Source organism: Oxyura jamaicensis, chromosome 1, assembly GCF_011077185.1.
Source record: "Oxyura jamaicensis isolate SHBP4307 breed ruddy duck chromosome 1, BPBGC_Ojam_1.0, whole genome shotgun sequence".
NCBI lineage: Eukaryota > Metazoa > Chordata > Aves > Anseriformes > Anatidae > Oxyura > Oxyura jamaicensis.
The window spans coordinates 199,032,908-199,050,193 of record NC_048893.1 but is presented as its reverse complement, the minus strand read 5'-3'; the positions used below and the strand labels follow the sequence as shown (position 1 = coordinate 199,050,193).

At 55.0% G+C, this 17,286-nt stretch overlaps 1 protein-coding gene across 3 annotated transcripts in view; it reads left to right on the top strand.

Moving 5' to 3' along the window:
• The window catches only part of GAB2 (GRB2 associated binding protein 2), an 80,312-nt gene that overhangs the window by 484 nt on the left and 62,542 nt on the right, over positions 1–17,286 (top strand). The window lies entirely within an intron of this gene.

Genomic DNA, 17,286 nt, shown 5'->3' with positions numbered 1-17,286 from the left:
CCTTTGGTGTTGGGGGGAAAGGTAAAGCGCCTGGGGATCCCTCCCCGCACCCCATAATGTCTGCTTTCCCCCCTCCCCGCCCGCCGATCCTATTAGCGGGGCAACGTCCAAGTAGCCCCATCGTCACCCCTCGGTGTCCCGAGCGGCGGGGATCAAACACTTGGAAGGAAGTTGTAAAAGAGAAGGGTCCAAACGCCAGCCCCGGCGCCGTCCCCGCCGGCTGAGAGAAAGCTGTTCCTCCACCCCGCGGGCTCGCCGGGAGCCTGGCCCCAGAGAGCTGCCACCCCATGACTCGGCACATCGCATCCCAACGGGGTCCTGCTCCGGCGGCTGGCCAGCTGGGTGCTGCCCCTTCCTTAGGGGGGCTCCGTCCTAATCATCCTTTCTGACGCTTTCTGGGATCGCTGGGCGTCCCTAGTCCCGTTTCATGGACTGGGGTAGGGCCAGAGGGGCGGCTGTGGTTTGGGGTTATGGTAACGCCCCATCCAAAATGGGGGTGGCCCTATAGGCATCAGGGGTGCCGTCCCCATCGGATGCCTCCAGCCCTATCGCTGCGTGCCCTTTGAGGGTCGGTGCAAGGCTGTGGGATGGCTAGGGTGTGGAGCTGGGAGGGAATCCGGCCCCAAAATATCCCGAGACAAAGGTAAAACCGGCCGTTTGTGGGGGGAAACATCCAAACCCTGCTGTGCGCAGGCTTTCTGGGCGGCGGACAGAATGACTTTGTGCATGCTGAACTGTGGAGGATGCTTTTAGCTTAATGGAGCAAAGCACCTTCCTCCCGCAGAAATCAACTAATTGCCGATCCTGAGTCACCAGTGGCCTTAAACTCATCAAACATCATTAGCTCCCCGGCATCTGCCCCGTGAAAGGGCGCTCACATCGCCCGCTGAATATCCACCTTGTGCTCCGGCATTCCAGCAGGAGCCGAATAAATCTGCTAAAATGCTGTCCGCCAGGGCGTGACACGCCGCCGGTGAGCGCTAATTACCGACGGGCATAAGACTGCTTTTCATCAGGCTGCATCCCAAAGCGCCTCGCGAGCCACCTATGTTTTCAAAACATCCTCAGCCCGCCTCCCCGGACGGAGGAAGCGTGGCCGCGGTGCGCCCGGCCGTCCCACGCAGCGCCCGGGGGGCAGGAAGCTCGGCAGATGGACCTCGGGGGGATCTCTGCTCCTCGCCGGTCAGTGGGACTTCCCCCGAGGCACGCCGCTCGCCCAGCCTTCCTGCATCAGCGCCAGATTTGTCGTTTGGGCCGTATCCTGCCCGATCCCCTTGGTTTTTAATATGAGTGTGAACGTCGTTGATAGCCGCGGCACGCGGTGGTCGAATGGTTCCCTTGGTAGTGGTGGGAGGCCGGGGCTGGTGGTGCTGGTCCCGTGCAACCTGCCTTCATCTCCCACGTGCCTGGTGACAGGACGAGGGGGAATGGGCTAAAGCTGCGCCAGGGGAGGTTTAGGTTGGATATTTGGAAGAACTTCTTTACCAAAAGGGTTGTTAGTCACTGGAACAGGCTGCCCAGGGAAGTGGTTGAGTCCCCATCCCTGGAGGTCTTTAAAAGACGTTTAGATGTAGAGCTTAGGGATATGGTTTAGTGGAGGGCTTGGTAGTGTTAGGTCAGAGGCTGGACTGGGTGATCTTGGAGGTCTCTTCCAGCCTAGATGATTCTGTGATTCTGTGAGCTGCCCCAAAACCACGTGGTTGCATTTGGGTTTCTACCCACCAAAGGCCGCTGCGGCGTTACGCCGGCTTTTGTACGGCTTCAAAAGGCTTTGCCACTCGCCTTGTGCCTTTGGTTTATATTCTGCTTGGAGACCTCAGAGGAGGAATCTCAAGCTGCAGGATGCTGCTAATTGGGTTTGAAGTTCCTGCTCCGGCTGTATTGACACAGGGAAGATGATGGATTTATTTTATTTTTTATTTTTTTGACAAGTGCATTTCAGCTGTGCGTGTCTGCGCATGGGTGTGTTGCTGAAACTGCTCTTGGAAGCGCTGTGCTTTTGTAAGCCCGGCTTTGTTTTGGTTTTACTTTTCAAGGAGATCTTTGGCAAGAGGGGAAGGTGCTGGCTTTTCTTTCTCACGTCCACACGGGCTGCTCACCCGCATCCACTGCAGAGCCTGCTCGGCCAGCTCGTGGTGTGTGACTTTCTCTCCCGTTGGGTGACGTTCACCCCAGCCAACCGTGAGCTCTTCCAGGTTCAGCTCATTCCTGCCTCTTTTCTGCCTTGCTACAAATCCAGTTTGGGGACCTACGGCCTTGGGGCCACAGGAGGTTTGACTCGGATGAGCCCCACATATGTTAACCCTAGTGCTGGTAGGAAAAGCCAACCAGACATTTGAAGGTCAGAAGCAGTGGAGATACCAAAATACCACCTTCCCTCTTGCATCTGCTCAGGATGCCGTGCTCCATCATTGAATGGCTTGATTTTTATTTTATTTTATTTTTTTTTCAGGCACTTTTGTACCTTCTCCCCACCTGACTTTCATGCGTGGTCTCCTCGCACGCAGCCGCAAAGCCCAGAGCTGCCCTTTAATTCTCCTGGCTCCTCCTTAAAACACCCCTGCAAAAAAAAAAAAAAAAAAAGATAAGAAAATCAGGTCCCAAAACAACCCCCTTGGCTTCGGTTGTGGGACCGATGAGCCGAGACCAGCGCGTGTTGTGCCGCCCTGTGCCCACCCAGCATCTCCTGGTGCTCTCCTGCTGCTTGTGTCTGTCCGTCTGTGGGTTCCCCAGGGCTGAGACCTCTTTGGGGTCTGGGGGCAGGGTTCTCTGGTCAAAAAAACAATGTAAAAAAAAACTTCTGTGGTCGTGGAGGGGCTCGTAGCCTCCTATCATCAAATCACTGCACCTCGCCTGTGCGTTTATTTTCTGTCTGGCCAAGATGTGCAGCTGCAGTTGTGCCAGAACCAAACCCTTCTTGTCTCGCACTGGTTTTACAGTCCCTTAGTGCTTCCCCCAACTGGTTTAACTGGGGGGAAGGTTTGGCTGCACGCGGCAGCGGTCGTCTTACATCAGGCAGGAGCAGCTTGCTCCAGGTCAGAAGGCTTGCTCCCTCCTTCAGGGTGAGCAGGAGAGGTTTAGGGGGCTGATCTGCAGCCATCCTGCCGCCCTCTTCTTCGAGTAACTCCCTGGAGAAGGGCTTCTTCTGGCCCCTGAAGGATCCTCCATGTCCCTCTTTAGGGCATCCTCGCTGAGTGAGGACGTGGGATGGGGGCAGAATTGGACCAGTGGTGTGGGGTTGTCCTGGGCTGCCCAAATGCCTGGGGTACGGGGTAATCGGGATGCAGTTTTAGAGCGGGAGGAGAAGAAAGGATGTCCTTAAACTCCGCGGTGTGATGCAAGAAATGGCTGCTGAGCAAGGTGAGCTCCTCTTTTGCTTCTCACTACGAAGCTGTACGGGCAGCTGGTGCGTTCAGCATCCCAACACGAGATGCTCCCCTCGGCCGAAAATAGGGAACGGTTGCAGAGGAGAGCACCAAAACCCGAGCAGAAACCTAGAAAGCGTGGAAAGACTGAAGGAAATGAGGTTGTTTAGTCTAGGGATGAGAGGGCTGAAAGGAGAAAGGGCAGTCCCCGACCATGCCAGAGGTAGCTGCAGGGAGCAAACCGCTCTCCGCGGCCAACGAGTGCTGGGCTGGAGCTGCAGTGAGGGAGGGAAGGGTTAGGAAAAGCCGCGAGGGGAGAGGTTTTGAAGCCCTCTGACCCAGCACGGAGCAGCTCTCTGCGGAAAGTTTCGACAGCCCTGAGCTGGGCGGCTTTGCGCCTCGTTGCAGCTGTCAAGCCGCCTTGCTGCGCCCTGCTCCTCCCGCCTCATCCCCGGCCCCGATTCAAAAGGACCAGCGGGCGGTTTTTAGCCCCGTCCCCAGTGATTCAGAAGAGGGCTGAGCCTCGCTGTGCCGGAGAAGGGTTTGCAGGTCAGAGGGTTGCCTTTTTTCCCTCGCGAGGGCAGCGCCCGCGGCACCACCTCTCTTGTGCAACGCCGCCGCGCAAAGATCGCGCTCCCTCTCCGACTCGTTTCCCGGCTCCGTCGCCGCCGATGAGTCAAAACACACAACCTCTTCCCCGCAGCCTTCTCGCAGGGCAGCTGGGGGAACGGTGAGGCAAAGCAGGGGGCAACAAGCACAAAGCAGCGCTGGAGATTCGGGTGGGGGGGGGTTGGGGGGGCGGAAATTCTCCGCTCTGAGGGTCCTGGTGTGGAGGATGAGCTTTGCACAGAGCCCCTTTTTGGAGATTTTCAAGAGCTGGCTGGAGAAAATGCCAGCGGTGGGGTTACCCGGCGGAGGTAAGGCGTGCAGGGAGTGGAAGCGCTGCGTTTGCCTCCTGCTTTGCCCCTGCTTAGGCACCTCCGCTGAATCCCCAGCCGTCTGTTGTGACCGTATCACACCTTCCGAGCCGACCGATGCTCCTGGCGGGTGGCGGCAGAAAACGGGTCGGACTTCAGAAACAAACAGCCCTTGAGGAAAGTGCAGCAGGAAGCTGGCTTCGTTTCTTCTTGGAAGAGAGCAGAAGCGATACTGAAACCTCCTGGAACCCTGTTGGGCTTTTTTTTGTTGTTGTTGCTGTTTCCTTTTTCTTTTGGAGAGTGTCAGATGCGAGAGGTGATGTAATAGTGTTTACCAGACCAAAGCACATAATTTCTAGTAGTGACTCAAAGGCAGAGCGGTTATTATTCCTCTGGATGACAGCAGCAGCTGAGGAAACCGGGGTTTGGACTCACTGCGCTTGGCGTTGGGCGTTCAGCGAGACCGCATCTGCCCCGAGGGGTCCGGTCGGGTGGGGAAACCGAGGCAGGGAGCGAGGCAGTGGTTTGGCTGCACTCGTGTTCGGGGTCATCCCACGGCTGGGAACCGGGCTCGGCTTTAGGGCATCTACCTGAGCCAGGGCTTCCTGAGATCCTGTTGCCGTGCCGAGGGGCTGCCTCTGCGGATTTTGTGCGTCCCTGTCTGGGGAGGAGGGAGAAGTGAGGATTAGAGACTTGGATTTACCGCAGGGTGAGCATCGACAGAGCCGAAACGGGTTTCTGAGCTGCTGTCGCTGCCGTTCTGCACGGCCCCTCCTTCCCCTTTTATCCCACCTCCGTGGGACAGCCCCACCCCGCCAAGGATCTGGGCGAAAAGAGGTTAAGGCCAGGATCAGCAGCACGCTTCTTATCCCACGCCGTCCCTCGGCTGGGTAATTTTCTGGTGTTTTATTTGCGGCACACCTAGACGTGTCGTTTGGCCGAGAGGCGTCGCGGAAACCCAGGCTGCCGTGATTTCCTCACCCAGAGCTGCGCGCGGGAAGCCTGCCTCTGCCTCCACAGCCGTCAGGAGCACGGCCAAGCACGTCGTTGGGATCCAGGGAGGCTCCCGAAGCTGCCGAGCATCCCCAAAAAAGCTCCTGGAGCATCCTGGACCTCTGCTAAGGGTCCCTGAGCTGGTGGGCACTCGTCTCATCGGGCAGCGTGGAGCAGAGCTGCAACGCTGTGTCTGCAGCCTAGCGATGGCTGCCCGTCCCCTAATGCTGTTTAAATAAGAGGAGCTTGAGAAGGAAAAACCTGAGGGGGTTCCTTTAGAGTTTTTTCAGCCTGAGCTTGGATAAATCAGACCGGCACCTGAATGCCTCGCTGCCACCTTTGTGGTTATCAGGGGGAAAGCAGCAGCGAGCTGGCAGCAGAGGGGCTGTAGGATGCAGTCACCGTGCCGCGTCCCTTCTCTTCTTCCCAATTAGCAACCAAAAAGGCAAAGGTGTGGATCGCAGGGAGAGGCCCGAGAGCTGGAGGAGCACCCAGGGCATGCGCACGCCCCGAGGCAGCCACGCCGGCACCCAAAAGCTTGGCTTCAAATGTCCGAGGAGGAATTCCTCAAGGTCAGCCCGCCAACCTGCGCCGTCTGGTTTGTGCGGTCCTGCCTCTGTCATCCATCACGGCTGGCCAGGCGGCGACTCAAACGTGCGCCGCGTTGCAAGAAAACGAGGAGATAAATAAAACACAAAATCAGCCTGGGTCTGAAAAAAGCTCTCAGTCAGCTCCCGGCTGCGAGCTCTGCCTTCAGAGGACAGCAGGGAAATCTGAGTGCTGCGAGCTGCCTCAGCCAGCGGGCCCTGTTTCTCCAATGAATCCGGAATAATTTGATGCCAGCAACCTGTGGGGGGATTTCATCTCTGGGTTCGTCCTCTCTCGTCTTCAGTTCCCTTCTCGGGAGCTCTCGCAGTTCTCCTGGAGGAGGTCGGAAGGAGCTGGGAGCGGTTGCATAAGGATGCGTCGCGCTCGTGCCTCGAAACGAACGTCCCCGTCCAAACGGGAAACTTCTCACCCAGCCCCGGTGCCTGGTCGGGAGGGGAGCTTCAATCCTGGGCCAGAACTGGGACGGTTTTATTTATAGCTCCGGTCTGGCTTCGAAGCGGGGCCGGTTGAGAACATTTCTTGGACATTTCTGTGCTAAGCAGTTGAATCTCTCCTTCCTTTCCATCGCTCGGAAAGCTTTTCCGTCCCTGCCTGCTCTGGCCTCTCCTTCTCCTGGCCTCTGAAGGTTCAAATCCTGCGTGCTCGGTCCCTGTTTTTCCTGTAAACCATTCACACAAATCCCTTCTGCTTGGCCTCTTGGTTTTCCTTTATTTCTGCTGCTTCCCGGCACCTCTTTGGGCACCTGAAATATTTCCACCGAGTGTCCCGGGTGACTCTAGGATGCCGTCCTGACAGCATCTCAGCGCTCGTTGTGCAGCTTATTCCACTTAAACCTGGTATTTTCCAGAGGCATTTGCTTTGGAAGGCACTGAGACATCATCTCCTTGGTGGCGTTCCAGCTCCCTCGTCCATATGGCGAGCTGGAAATAACATTTGAGGCGAAGATCTGTGCTCTCCGCATCTCGCAGATCCTCGCTGGTGACGTTCTGCTGATGCTCCCAGCTGCTGCCTCGCCCGTTCGGCTCCCTCCCTGCCTTTCGGACCGTCCCCGCGGGCTTTGGTACCGCTGCCGAGGGACGTCAGTTGACTTGCTAAATAAACTCCCCTGCCACTGGAGGTAACACCCGAGCGGGGATTGTCTCCTTCCCAAAACAGCCCGGTAAAGCTGCCTTTCCCTCCTCTTCCCTGGTGTTCTCTGACTCTCCAGCCCCCGAGAGCTGTGTCCCTCGGGCGTTGTAGGCCCAGCACCGCCTGCTGCCGTACCTCTGTTACTTTTGCCTGCAATTCGGGTCCGTCTGTCTCTCTTGTACCCCGTGTGCGCGTTATTTAAGTGCCCTTTGGTTGTGTTCTGTTTGGTTGGGATTGTAGGCGAGGCTCCTGGGTCTTGCCTGCTCCCCAGCTGCTCTCGGCTTGCAAATCGCCCCGTGGAGAAGGGAAGACGGACGCGGTGATCCCGTGATCCTTATGGGTCCCTTCCAACTCGGGGTATTCCATGAATTTATGATGCTAAGATCTAGTACCTAGCGGAGCTCAGGGCTTCGGTGCTCCACATTTGCCTCTCCCTTGCCAAGTCTGTCCCAACGGCCCTATTTGGGGCACCTCACACCCAAATCACCTTCCGTGCGGCTTGTGGGCTTGCGAGCCATCCAGCACGGGCAGGGGCAGACCTAACAAACACCCATTCCAGCTTACTGAGGGCAAAAAATAGCCACGCTGCTTCATGCCGTTCACCCCGCACACAGCCCCTTTGATTCCGGGTCTTGTGCGGCTCTCTGTGTCGCTCCCAAAGAACCCCCTCCAGATAGGAAGCTCCCGGGAAGGAAAAAAAAAATAATAAATGGCATTTGCTTTGATAGAAGAAGAATCGAGGGCTTGAGGCTTGTGTGCTCCCTTTCCTGCCCCCGTAACGGCGGAGCGGAGTTTCCACGGGGCGAGGGGGGAATAGAAGGGCTCATTGTTTTGGGGTCAGGGCGCGGGGCTGGGGTGGCAGGAGAGAGGGGAGCGGAGCTGGCAGCCGAGCCCGTCCCTACCTCCAGCACGGCTGTATGTTATCCACAGCGGCAGGCAGGGAGCGGTCCAAGAGAGAAAACCAAGAAAATGAAGCAAACACAAGCAGAAGGGATGTGGGGAGCACGGGGAGCGCGTGGCTTGGGGTTTTCTGGCTGCATCAAGCAGGAGGAGGTGCAGTGAAGAGATACAGGGTGGTCCTGGGAGGAGGTTGGAAGTTATGGGGTGAGGTTGGAGCCCGGAAAATGGGAGCTGAGGTTTGAGCCCGCGCGCAGAGCGAGGCAGGCCGGCGCGGGGAACGTTCCTGCCAGCAATCGGGACTTGATCCCGCAGAAATGTGCGTGGGTGGACCCCTGACACCGAAGCCTTCGGAGAAGGGCGACAAGAGTGATGAGGAGCCTGGGAAAGCTGCACGGGACGGGGCCCCGAAACGCCGAGGGACGGCCGCCTTCCAAGGGAAGCCAACGAGGGAGCGCCCTGATAAAAGCGCACGGGGCTGCCAAGGGGTCCCAGCGTTTCGGCTGGGCTGCTGTGGGATTTCCTACAGGAGCACCCCGTGGGTTTCTCCCATGGACCCAACGCACTTGGAATGTCACCAGAACACATCAGGCTCCGGTCCCAGGGCTGGGCATGAGGCGTGTGGTCCCTGATGGTGTGTCCCAGGTGGGAGACGCGGTCCTGGACCCGCTTCAGAGCCCACTTTGGTTCCCTTTGTGCTCAGGGGAGGAGATCGGGGCATTTCTGCTCCCGTAGCACCACCTGTAGAAAGGGAGCTGGTCACAGATGTCCGGGCTTGCGAGATCTTTTTGTCTCTGCATCCTTCAGCAAGTTGTGCCTCCGCTGTGCGTGTGTCATGGGGGAGAAACGCCTCCTCCTTCCCAGCCTGAACTGACACCTTTTAAAGGAGGCGAGACGTGAGCGATGCGAGTACCTGCCACGGCAGAAGCTGATGCTGCGAAGAAAACATCGGAGAGGGGCGAATTTGGCGTGCTGAGCTTTCAACCAGTCGAGGCCAGGCCTCTCCTGGCGGTGGAGCTACCTCCACCGGCGTTTTGGAGAGATCCCACCTCGCGTCGATCCAGCAGCGGGTGGCTCCCAGATCTGCCTTGTGAGCTCCTGAATTATCCCCCCCGCTTCAAAACCAAACCCGAGGGAGGGCCTGAAAGCATCGGGCCCTTGTCTTAAGCGCTCCCAAAACATGTTGGCTGAGGCTTCGCCTCAAAATCCAGCAATTCGCTCGTTTTAGCAGTAAATCGGCACAGCGCCACTTGGGGATGAGAAGCTTCACGATTTGCATTTGTAATTGCAAGAAAAAATGAACTTTTAAAGCCCATTCTTTGCATTTCTTGCACCTGCAGCCTCCCACTAACCAGCCGTAGCCGGGGCTGTGACGGGAGGTGAGAAGCCAGCACGACGTGTTCGGGGCCGAGCTGTCTGGGGTTACAGCTCCTCTGCTGCGTGCGGGACTGCCAAATCAGCAGGACTGATTTAGGTTTTAACCTCCCTTTCCAGCATGGAAGGGCCTGGCAAAAGCCTTCTGCTAGAATTCTGTCCTTCAAAGCCGGTGAGAGGTTTGACTACTCATCCTTTCGTACCCAAAGCCCATCAGCATGGGCTAGGCATGGGTTTATTTCCTTTCCCCGACGTTTCAGCCCTTCCAGTTTCAACTCTCTCACAGATATTTGTCCTTCTGACCTGGAAATTGCAGGGTTTGGTGTCAGAGCACGGAGGCAAGGTGTGACCGGGAAGGATTCCAGTATTGCACGTCCCAGCTCAGCCAAGGGTTGAGGTGGGTTGGACACCCAACGGGTTTCTGAAGGAGGATTCACCTTTGTGCTGCCAGGTTGCTCTTTCCTGTCCCTGGAAATAGGAAATAAAATCATAGAATCATGTAAATGGAAACGTTGGGGCATTAAATGAGTCTGTAAGGCTCTGCAACAAGGCCAGCACGGAGCTGGGAGCCAGCCACCAGCATCCACCACCATCCTTTGATCCCATCTCCTCCTTGGGTTTTCTACTCAAGATGTTTCTTAGGTCTTTCTTGCCTGGAAGTCACCGGGACAAGGCGAGGAGGGAACTCAGCCCGCTGAACAACTCAGCCCCGCTGCCAGACGAGCGGAAAGTCCATCAGACATGGGAAAGGAGGGGGGAAAGCCGAGCCCTTGCTCTCCTCGGGGGCTCCGCAGTGGGTTTGCGGCACAAATCAGGGCGTTTGCTCCCGTTTGGGTGCGCCCCTCTGTGCCGGGAGGTGATCTGGGTTGGGTAGCGAGGGGAAATCTCGCCCTGCTTTGGAAGTGGCTGGGGCTGAAACGCGGCGTAATAGCCACGCGGGTAATTTTGTACGCTGAGCTGGTAATTGACTGCGCTGTTTTGGCCATCAGAGCAACAGCTAGAGGCTGTTAAGATAATTTAGTGGAGGTTTGTGGTTATAAATACATTTCCATCGTGACTAAGGCTTCTAATAGATATTAAATTCAGCCAAAGGGGGTTTTAGGATGATTTTCTTCATTGCATACTCCCCGGTGTTTGTGTTTTGACGTATTAATCTTAAGGAACGAGCTGAAGGATGGCTCTTAAATGTTTTTTTAAGTTATAAAATAGTTGTAAAAAGGGGAAAAAAAATGGATGGTGCAATTAATGTCGCGAAATACAATTTTTCAGCAGCGTGGCTCCGGGATGTCCTACTGCCATGCAAATACTACAGGTGTGCTGAGCTATCATCACACAATTCTTTGTCATATTAATGTGGGTTTTTTTTTGATATTTTTGGTGTGAAATGGACAATAGTCTTCTCCATCCACCTTGGCCTTGTGCAGCGTAAGCTGTGCAGAATTAAGAGCTGCTTTATGAAATTTGATGGCAAGCCTACCAAGTGCCAAAGTGCCCACGTCTCTGCTCAGGACCTCACCCACGGGTTTCCAACCCCGTCCCTCACCCCTAAAAACACCTCCCCGCCAGCACCGAGAAGTCGCCGGTGCGAGAAGCGATGCGGCCTTCTGTGGGAATGCCTCGGCCCTCCCGTTCCGCTGCCTTCATCGGAATAAAAACGACGAGAAGTCTGAAGGCTCAGCTTGGAATTGGCCGGCTCTCCAGAACAGCCTCTCCCTGGAGATAGCTCCTGCTTCCTGCCGGGCTGGAAACGCCGTGCTGACAGCCTGTGTGCTCGGATCTTCAGGCATCTCTTGGAACCTAGAGCACGAAGGAATGCGAAGGAATAGAGGAAATCGGTTGGATTTGTCAAATTTCAGGGAAAAAAAGTGTTAGGGCTGAGCTTTGGGAAGCATTCCCTCGCCACCCCTCCCACGTAGAAAGGCACCTGAGCCAAGCCCCAAGATTTACACATATTTTTGAGGTCTTCCAGGTTGTTGAGCTCAGAAGTTTTTGAGATCTTCCAGGCTTGCCCCTGTTCCTGTAAGTAACAGCGCTTGGCTTCAACGTGTCGGAGCTCCTGGAAAGCGGGGACCCCAAGCAGGGCTCCCAGCACCCAGAGCTGTGCTCGCTTCAGTTTTGTCTTCATATACTTGGAGGTGGGGGTAAATGTTGCATTAAAAAAATAAATTTCTGTTATTTCATTAGGTTGGGAGGTGGCTGGCAGGGTCAAGGAATAGCTGATCCCACCTGGTGAATCCTACAAGCTCATCATCAGGAGTTTTACCTCCCCACCTCTTCCCGTTTTACTTTGGTCTTCCTTTCTCCTTTTGATCCTTAACGTTTAGGGGGTTGTCGGCAGGAATCTGCTTTTCCCAGCGTGGAACTTGTTGTGTTTGCTTGCTGAGGACCTGGTTTGACAGCACGGAGGAAGAACCTCTTCTACAAGTCCCTGGCCGTCCATCCCCGTGCTGCAGTCTCTCCCAGAAACCCAGCCTGAATGCCTGCCTCGAGGCACAGCTGTGCAGCGAGGAGCAAGCCCTGTTCCAAGCAGGAATCCACACACACACAAAAAAAAAAAGTCCAAGATATAAAAAGCTGCGTTATTAACCTGACTCGACATGCGGCCAGCCTGGGCTCGGCAAGCTGGAAAAATCTACATTTCCAAACGGGTTGATTAGGGATTGAAGCGTGACGCTTTTCCCTCCGTCCCCCAGCTTTCAGGCTTCCACAGGGATTGCTGGGGACGATGCAGACGGCTGGTGTTTCACCCACCACCTCCCCAGCCCCACCAGCCCCATCTCTAAAACGAGTGTCGGGAACAGAAGTTCAGAAACACTCTCTCAACCTTTCCCGTCTTGTTTTTCCCATCTGTTTTTTAACAGCGTGTTCTTGCCACTTGGACCTTTCCGCGCTCGATCTTGTGATCCCTGATGCAGTATGACATTTCCAGTTTATTAGGAATGCTTTTGTTTATTTGCTGGGTGGGTTTTTTTTTTTCTTTCTTTCTGTCCCTTTTTTGTTTTATTCCCATTTCCCTTAGGTTGTGTGGAGGCTTTCTGGCTCAGCTGCCAATGCAAACGGCCCCTCCGTGCCAGGAGGTGCCACCCACACCCGTCCCCATCCCAACAGCAGCGCATCCTCTGAGTGGCCTGGGGGCTTTTTCTTCAACAAAGAAGGTTGATTATTATTTTTTCTGTCCATTTCTACCATTTTGCAATAAAAGGCCACGTCCTAGGGTGCTGAAGCAAGGGAGCTTTTGAGTTCTCCTCTTTTTTTTTCAACTCACTTCAGGCACCCATCAAGAATGGACTTGGGGTTTGAGTTTGGAAGTGGTGTTTTTGGCGTACTCGGCTTTTCTACTTTCCTTAGCAGACTGAGTGTGTTGCCTGCGGCATGCAAGTGAGGGTTTGCTGAAGGTGGATGTGGGATCGGGCTTTGGCTCTGGCAGAGTGTCCTTCCCTAAAACCTCCCCTGTTCTCACTCCTTGAAGAAATAAATCAAGCAATACCTTTCAGATATGTGGATTCAGCCCCTGGCTGACATAAATCCCACTCGAAGTCTTCAGAGATGTTTAGTCGGGGATCCCTCCATCAAGTAGAGGTGCTGCTGTACAGCAGAGGGGCCAGTTCAGGCTGCCAAAACTACCCCAAAAAAAGCTCAGAAAGTCGTGGTAAGCTCAGAACTGCCGTGTCTGCGTCCTGATTATTTAACCATTGGCCTCCCCAGGAAGGCAGAGCTCCTTCCTGAGACCCCGCGGCTTCCCTCGCGTCCAGCCGAGCAGCAGGGCTGGGTTTCTGGGCGGTGAGTCTGGTTTATGCATCATCTGTCCCGCACAGCAGCCTTCCCCTCGCTCCGTTTTTGCATCGAAATCACCGCGCTTCCCTCCAGCGCCAGGAGAATGTCATCAGCAGAGGAGTATCAATGTCAGAGCAGTATTTTTTTTTTTTTTTCAATGGCAAAATGACCCCAGAAGGAAGAATTTCTTCCCAACACCTCCCCGACGCCTCCCCCCTGCCAGGCTCCAGCTGGTGCCCCTCGTCCTGTCCCCCCAGCCCTGACAGTCCCCCCCAGCTTTCCTGCAGCCACCTATAGAAACTGGTAAGCCTCTGTAAGCTCTCCCCAGGAAAAACTGGAGAAGTGGAGACCGTGCCTCCTCCTGGAAGTTGCATGGGACGTGTTTTGGGCAGCATCTCTGCAGGGACGCTCCCAAAGAGCTCCTCCCTTGCAGGGTGAGGTTTGTTGGTACCCAGCATCACACGACATCAAGGTGACCTCGTCCTCCCGTAGCATTAAGCAGTCACGTTTAACGGCAGAGGCCGTAGAAATAAAAGGGGATGGCTGTAAAAAGGATTGATCGCAGGTGCAGCTGCCTCAGAGGAGGGTCGGGGGAACGAGCCCGTCCGTAACAGCGTGACTTGTCCCTGTGTAGGATTGAAGGGTGTAGAGGATAAAGCCCCAGACTTGGATGGATTCGTCCAACTTGCTGAGATCCGCTGAGTTCAGCCTCCGTGGGTTTATTTTAACGTGGGGAAAGGCCTGCCGCTGCTTTTTTTCACTCTTTTTTTTGTTGTTGTTGTTGGACTCTCCCTGGGCCTCCACGCCGCCACGTTTCTGAGCAAGGTGTTCGATATTTGTAGGCTTAACCGGGTCGTGGAAAAGGGGCCGGTGGTTCCTCCGGGTTGCTTTCAGGTGCTTAGCGCCACGCCGCTGCGTTCCTTGCCCATCTTTTGATTCTCCCCGCCCTTCCCTAAGCCCTGTTTGTTGTTTTCGTCGCTCTGCGTATCCTTTCGGAAGGAGTGCTAGCATCTTTCTTGGCGTTAATTGGCGTACGAGCAACAAATGTCAGGCCGGGATCGCAGAAAACGTTGCCTGGGAGAAATCGCTGCCTTTATCCCACGTGGGGAAGGGGAGGCGGTGAAGAAACCAGATGGGCATCGCCTGCCGGCGTGCCCCGACAGGGCTGGCCATGATTTTGTCCTAAAAAAAGAAAAAATAATAATAAAAAAAAAAAGAAGCCAATTGTTGGCAAACTCTTGCTTTTAACTACTCCAGCCCTGCCCTGGAAACCACACTCAGCTCTTTATCAACCCCGCAACGCGCCACCCAGCTCTCCGCTCCCTCCCAGTTGTGCCACTGGTATCAAAATAGTCCGGACCCGTCTGGGAGAGGATCGTAAGAATAATTTTCTCGAGGTGTGGTTTCAGAGCTACTTAACGGGGTTCGACACCGCTGCAGGCAGCGGGGCCGGAGTTGGAGCTTTGCAAGGTGGAAGCGGAGCGCAGAGGAAGCCCGAACCCTCTCTGGATTGTATTTTTACCCCGCTGAGCCGCCTTTCAGCCCCGGCGAGGGACAATAGGCACTTGTTCCCAGCCCGTGTCCCGCCGACGGTGCCGGGCAGCCCCCCCCCCGGCGCAGCCCCCGCCGTGCTGTGCTGGGGGAGTTGGTTTTTCCAGCGCTCCGCAGAAACATTTGGCTCGAGGAGAGATTGTGGAGGAGGCTGAGCTCGAGTGAGCACAAAAACATGTGGCCTCGCAGCGCCTTGCTTGCTGTGTGGTGCTGTGGGGTGGGTTTTGTTGGTGGTGGTTGGTTTTTTTTTATTGTTTTTTGGTGTTTTTTGTGCTTTTTTTTTTAGTGGTATTTTTTTAAGCGTATCTGAGAGCTTGGGAAGCACATGAGGAGGGTGGCGGTGATGCCTTTCAGATGGACGCGGGGCTGTATAAACACAAGGAAGGAAAATCTCCTTGGCCTGATGCAAGTTCATCATGTTGAGCCTGGTTTTTCATACTATTTCTTCGCATAAATAAGGATTAGGATGGCAGGGTTCAAAGGTGACTTTAAAAGCCACATCTAAACCCCTCCGTGAAGCTACAGTTGCCCCCAGGGCACCTACCCACCCTCTCCCACCGATCCCCAGGAGGATAAGCGTAAGGAAACGGGGTGCAGCATCGCACCAAGTCCCCTCTCCTTGTCCCATAACATGATCCCCATGGAAAAAAGGGGCAAGATGCAGGAAAATCTGGCTTCTGGGCTTCAAAACCGTGGAGCAAAGCACCGCCATCCGCCCTCTGTCACCACTTGATTCTCACACACCACCTCTTCCTCCCAATCTCTTCCCTCCCCTGCCCTCCCTAAATGAAACCCGTTGCTTCATCCAGGTACAAGATGCTGAGCAAACAAATCGCAGGGCAAGGTCTCCCGTTCCTTTCCCCAACCTTTCCCAGCCCCACATTTTTGTGCATCGTTCCCTCTGTTTCCGATGCCTTTTTGCAGGGAGCAGGGCTGTGAGCACTGGGCACAAGATTTTCTCGAAGGGCAAGTGGTAGCGTGCATGCCGAGACAGCTGGTGAGAAGGAATTTTGTTAAGAAAAGAGAAAAACACAGGATTTTAGCAATTCAGGTGAGAAAAGCAGAATGTCACGGGTGCAGGAGGTTATATTCCGGCTTTATCCATCAGCCTGTAACACAGAGACCATTCCCTGACCACACCACCTTGGGAAGTGAAATGCTCTCTGCCTGGTGGGCTCCAGCCTCTGTCTCCAGCCAGCACGATGGATCTGAGCGAGGTAAGCCCGAGGGTACTGCTCCAAAAGGCAGAGGGGTGGTGGTGCAGGACTGCTGCTACATCTGCGATTCCTCGACATCCGTGCCGTGTTGGCCAAAAAATCCCCGACCCAGATAAAGGACGTGAGGGTTTCCAAGCTGGTTTACACCACCGAGCTTGAAATGTGTGCCAGAGCCGGCTGAATTCTCCTTGGGCTCTTTCTCTAGACACTTATTTTGTTTTCTGTCCTGGAGCTGATAGCAGGACAGTAAATGAGGATTTAATCATCGGAGGACTGAGGACTGAATCATCGGAGCTAATCTCGTTAGGGGATGCAAGCCAAATTACAACCTGGGAGGCTCTGCGGCACGCGGGAGGCTGCTGCGATGCCCACGGGTGGGCAAGGAGAGCTGCTGCCAGTTCCTGCACGAGCCGTGCCCAGGACGGGACCTTCCACGAGCAGGTTTCTGGCTGCTCTGGCTGCTGTCCCGGGGGCTTTGCAGTTTCCCTTGTGCCTGATGTGAGACTGGCCTGAGGTCGTGGGCTTACCTTGGGCTAAAAGGTGGTGCCCCCACGCAAATTTGTAGTCTGCAGGAATTCAGGAGAAAGGCAGTGGGAGTTTGAGGGGAGAGGAGCAGCTCACTGGCCCCGTGTCTTTCCCCTTCGGGTTGGTCAGCTGCTGTTTTGTCCATCAGGGAATAATTTTGCTTCAGCATGCACTTCTCCTGCCGTCTGAGTCCCGCAGGATGGGAGAGGATGCTTACAAGCGATATCACGTTTCATCCCAAACTCCACTGGGTCCTAAACACAGCCGTGATATGGAGCACGGGACCGACACGTGAAAGGACGGGGTTGGCTGGCCTCACCTTGCCACAGGCTCTGCACCCATCCGAAGTGCCCGGGTGGTGCCTGCAGCTTCGTTTGTCCCCTCCTGGCCGTGCTTCTCCGTGGCTCCGCGTTGATCTGCTGGGCTCAGGGAAGCACAAGAAAGGGAGCAAAGTATTTTGAAACATTACCATGTCTTTCCCACGTGATTTTCTATTTTATTTTTTCAACCTCTCATCTACTTCTGAAAAGCCTTCTCAGAAGGTATCATGGGATGTCAAATTTTGTCCTAGTTGGGGTGGGGTTGTTGATTTCCTCGTCTGTTTGCTTGTTTTAAGTATTTTGGGGGAAACTAAGAGAGCAAAGGTGGGACCAGGTTGCCCAGCAGCACGGAGATCCAGCAGGACATTACATTGTCCAGTCCAGCCTTAGCTGCTCTTAGGTTGCAACCTTGCTGTCATCTTGCACTAATAGTGGGTTTAGACTGGTTTTTCAGGTGGATCTCTGAAGTCAGGTGGGAAGTTCAGCAGAAGATGGGCATCGGGTTCCCTTAAGCTTATGACAAAGCGATGCAGGAACAATGATTTATCTAGGGCAGCTTCCTCTACTTGTGCTTTTCCAGCATTTTGCACCTTCTTACATGCTTGAGGTCATCAAA